We start from the raw sequence: 5,392 nt of genomic DNA, 5'->3' as shown, positions 1-5,392 counted from the left end.
AATACTACAGATTGGGTGGCTTATAAGTAACAGAAATTTCTCACAGTTCTCAAGGCTAGGATGTTTGAGATCCATAGGCCAACAGGTGTGGTGTTTGGTGAGGGCGTTTCCTGGTTCATGGATGGCTGTCTTTATGCTGTGTCTTTTAACATTTTACTATGACCAGCAAGGAGTTGTCTCAGTTTGTTTGGGCTGCTATAAGAAAATACACTGGGCAATTAATAAACAACAGAAATTTATGGCTCACAATTGTGGAGGCTGAGAAGACCAAAGCATCCACAGATTTTCTCTCTAGTGAGGGTTTGTTTATTCTCTGTTTCAAGATAGCTCTTTCTTTTTTTTTTTTCATTTCTCCAAAACTTTTTTTTTTATTGCATTTTAGGTTTTGGGGTACATGTGAAGAACATGCAAGGTTGTTGCATAGGTGCATACGTGGCAGTGTGATTTGCTGCCTTCCTCCCCTTCACCTATATCTGGCATTTCTCCCCATGCTATCTCTCCCCAACTCACCCCCGCCACTGTCCCTCCCCTATTTCCCCCCAACAGACCCCAGTGTGTAGTGCTCCCCTCCCTGTGTCCATGTGTTCTCATTGTTCAACACCCGCCTATGAATGAGAACATGTGGTGTTTGATTTTGTGTTCTTATATCAGTTCACTGAGAATGATGGTTTCTAGGTTCATCCAAGTCCCTACAAAGGACGTGAACTCATCGTTTTTGATGGCTGCATAATATTCCACGGTGTATATGTGAAACATTTTCCCTTTCCAGTCTATCATCGATGGGCATTTGGGTTGGTTCCAGGTCTTTGCTATTGTAAACTGTGCTGCAATGAACATTCGTGTGCATTTGGTGGGAGTGTAAATTAGTCCAAGATAGCTCTTTCTTATCACATCCTAACATGACAGAAGTAGAGGGAGGCTCTTTCAAATCTTTTTCTATAAGGGCACTGATTCTATTTCTGAGGATGGGGCCAATGACACCCAATCACCTCCTAAATGTACCATGTCTCAATATCACCACAATGTGAATTAGACGTGAACATGAATTTTGGAGGGAGGCAAATTTTCAGACCATAGCAGAAGCCAAGCTTCATCTTTAACATTTTGTTTAGATATTTTCTCAGCTAACTCTCCAGTTTCATGGCTCTCAAGTTCTACCTTTCACAAACTCTAGGACACAGACACAATTCAAACAATTTATTTGCCACTTTATCATGAAGATTCAGTTTCCAATGACAACGTCTTCCTTTCTGTCTGAGATCACCTCTGGCTGAACTTTTCAATTCATATTTCTACCAACACTCTGTTCAGAATTACTAAGGTATTCTCAAAGATTGATGCTTTTTCTACAGCTTGCCCCTAAGTTCTCATGACAATTGCCTTCAAAAACTGTTCACAGCAATGTAGGCTCTTTTATTATGTACCTCAAATCTCTTTCAGCCTCTATCCATCACTCAGTTACAAAGCCATTCCCACATTTTTGGGTATAGCCACCTCCCATTCCCAGCATTAATTTCTCATATTTTGTCTTTTCAGACTCCTATAACAAAACACACAGAATAGATGTATTAGTTCATTTTCACACTGCTGATAAAGACATACTCAAGACTGGGCAGTTTACAAACTAAAGATGTTAAATGGGCTCACAGTTCCACATGGCGGGGATGGCCTCACAATCATGGCAGAAGGTGAAAGGCATGTCTCCATGGTGGTGTCAAGAGAGAATGAGAGCCAAGCGAAAGGGGTTTCTCCTTAAGAAACCATCAGATCCCATGAGACTTATTCACTGCCACAGGAACAGTATGGGGAAAACCATCCCCATGATTCAATGATCTTTCACTAGGTCCCTCCAACAACATGAAGGAATTATGGGAGCTACAATTCAAAAGGAGATTTGGGTGGGAACACAACCAAAGCATATCAATAAATGATTGAGAATCTTTCTCTGTTGAAACTGTGAAGAATCCCTGGAAAATCCACAAAATGTTTAGAAAAAATTATAGAATAATCTCTGGTGGCTACAGAAAAGAAAGAACATATTTGCTTCAGATTTCAGGTTTTCTAACCAGAGCACTTTGTTCTATCAGGTTAGGCCTAGTTTTAAGAAAGATTCTCACCTGCATTGTCAAATTTTATTTTATGGTAACAAGAAAAAAGTTCAAATGTGACAATTCCATGAATATGACGAAAGCTTCAGGAGTATAGTGCCATGAAAATCCATCTACAATAGAACCATTGGTAGGTGACCATCAGCATTTGGGACAGATAGTTACAAGATACAGAAATAAGGATGGCAGTAAATAATACATTGCTAGAGATGACCAGCTTCTTTCCCTCATATTGTATTGTTGTGCTTTTCTTTGTCGTTGGATGCCTTAGCCTCTGATTCACCGTGCTTTGCCTGCTTTTTCTATGGGTTACTTACAGCCTTTCTCATGACAGTATCAAAATAAGTAGCTTCAAACAATGGCTTTGGAGAAGGCACACTTCTCAGAGATTTATTGACATAAAATCATCTAAACCATTTTGAAAAAAAAAAAAGAATATTCTGAAAGAGCATGACGTTATTTTCCCTGAATGAGTTTTGGGTGAACAGTTGTCAAGAATCAAAACTTAAAAATTGAGAGTCTCAGAGTATGCTGAAAAGTACCTTATGAGTTGAGGAAGCTAGAACTAATGTGAAAACCACATGTGTAGTCCAGTTCACACATTTAGTTTTAGAGCGTCTGTGGTGATGTTACCCGCTACCCAATGTGCTATCATCAGAGGTTATAAAGCATGTAATTGTGACTGACTGGCATGTGGAAATGTCTGCTGATCTTATTTTTGCAGGATAACAAATGACCGTATATAATAGTGTCATTTTGACATCTCTAGGGGCTCAGGGTTGCTCAGTATCAAGCACATCTCCTGTGCTTATTTGCCAATAATAAGCAAAATCATCCCAGATGGAACCAAAGAAGCAGTACTAATCATTTGAGAACTATATTCCCCACTTTGGATTCTTTTTAATTTCTACCTTGTAGGCAAAATCAGATTTATTTCAGGAAGTAACATGGATGTCCATTGCTCTGTAATCTGCAGTTTTTACATTTGGAGAACATGGCAGTACATTCATAGCCAAAGAAAAACAACTTAGTCCTTTATATCAAGTATTATAAATTGCTAATATTTTAAATATTAGCCATAATCTCTACACCTTTTTATGACCTTCTCAGTTATTGCAACAACAATCAGAGGTTATTTCTCCATTGGAAGTGTAATTGTTTTAAAGAATATGAAGGGGCCGGATAAAAAGGAAGGCAATCGTTGTAATAAACTATAATTAATGAAATGGTTGTACCATGCTATATAGCTAGATTATTAACCCAGTTTGAGAACATAAATACTGATAAAAATTGGAACTTTAAGTGTCTTTTTTTTTTTCATTTTTTGAGATTACCAGGCAGTAGTGTGATCATAGCTCACAGCAGCCTCAAACTCCTAAACTCAAGTGATTATCCCGCCTCAGCCTCTTAAGTAGCTAGGACTACATGTGTGTACCACCATGCCCACCTAATTTTTTTTCTCTTTTAGATGTGGCATCTTGCTACATTGGCCAGGCTGGTCCCAAACTCCTGGCCTCAAGCAATCCTCCTGAGTCAGTGTCATATTTTAATAAGTGCAAAGAAAATTAATTCTATTGAAGTTGGTTATAAATAAACTCATAAAATTAGTTGCTAATATCTTTCATCTTATAGAAAAACAACAAAAATATTTTTAATATCTAAGATTCAGGAAATTAAGTATTTAAAAAAAAATCTTGGGTTTTTAAATTTTTTTTTCATATTTTATTGCACTTTAGGTTCCGGGGTGCATGTGCAAAACATGCAGGATTGTTGCATAGGTACAAACATGGCAATGTGGTCTGCTGCCTTCCTCCACATCACCTATATCTGGCATTTCACCTGAATTTATCTCTTCCCACCCTCCCTACTCCCTGCTGTCCTTCCCTTATTTCCCCACAACAGACCCCAGTGTGTGACGCTCCCCTCCCTGTGTCCATGAGTTCTCATTTTTCAACACCCGCCTATGAGTGAGAACATGCTGTGTTTGTTTTTTTGTTCTTGTGTCAGTTTTCTGAGAATGATGATTTCCAGATTCATCTATGTCCCTACAAAGGACACAAACTCATCGTTTTTTATGGCTCCATATTATTCCGTGGTGTATGTGTGCCACATTTTCCTTGTCCAGTCTATCATTGATGGGCATTTGGATTGGTTCCAGGTCTTTGCTATTGTAAACAGTGCCGAAATGAACATACATGTGCATGTGTCTTTATAATAGAATGATTTATAATCATTTGGATATATACCCAGTAATGGGTTTGCTGAGTCAAATGGAATTTCTATTTCTCGATCCTTGAAGAATCACCACACTGTCTTCCACAATAGTTGAACCAATTTACACTCCCACCAACAGTGTAAAAGTGTTCCTGTATCTCCACATCCTCTCCAGCATCTGTTGTCTCCAGATTTTTTAATGATTGCCATTCTAACTGGAATGAGATGGTATCTTAATGTGGTTTTGATTTGCATTTTTCTAATGACCAGTGATGATGAGTATTTTTTCCTATGTTTGTTGGCCTCATAAATGTCTTCTTTTGAAAAGTGTCTGTTCATATCCTTCACCCACTTTTGAATGGGTTTGTTTGTTTGTTTTCTTGTAAATCTGTTTTAGTTCTTTGTAGATTCTGGATATTAGCCCTTTGTCAGATGGGTAGATTGCAAACATTTTTTCTCATTCTGTTGGTTACTGGCTCACTCTAATGATTGTTTCTTTTACTGTACAGAAACTCTGGAGTTTATTTAGATCCCATTTGTCTATTTTGGCTTTTGTTGCCAATGCTTTTGGTGTTTTAGTCATGAAGTCTTTGCCTATGCCTATTTTCTGAATGGTTTTGCCTATGTTTTCTTCTAGGGTTTTTATGGTGTTAGGCCTTATGTTTAAGCCTTTATCCATAAGGTCATTCCTTTTTCCATCAGTCAATGGAAACTCCACACCTTCTCTATCTCAACTGTATCCTCAGCATTTTGCAACATTGAGGTGGTAACAGTGAACTAGAGCCTGGAACAGCAGTGACATCAATCCTATTTTTTCTTCCAAATATTTTCATTACTTTAAAGAAACAAAAAACAATTCAGGGTTGAAAGGTGTTCATACAGTCTCCAAAGATCTCAATGTTAATAGCAGAGTAGTTGTGGCAGACCTTCTATTAACCGTGTGCCGTATAAGCATAAATACACAGGGGCATTGATGTCAACAGGGCTAAAGAGAACCCGATATTGTGATGTTGTAACATTGTCAAGTCAGGCAAGAACAAATAAGTCAAACATAAAAACCTAAAGTAAAA

This window comes from Aotus nancymaae, unplaced genomic scaffold (genome assembly GCF_030222135.1).
Source record: "Aotus nancymaae isolate 86718 unplaced genomic scaffold, 86718_ANA_hifiasm-v0.15.2.pri h1tg000033l, whole genome shotgun sequence".
Taxonomy (NCBI): Eukaryota; Metazoa; Chordata; class Mammalia; order Primates; family Aotidae; genus Aotus; species Aotus nancymaae.
The sequence above is the reverse complement of the archived record's forward strand: the minus strand, read 5'-3'. Positions refer to the sequence as shown.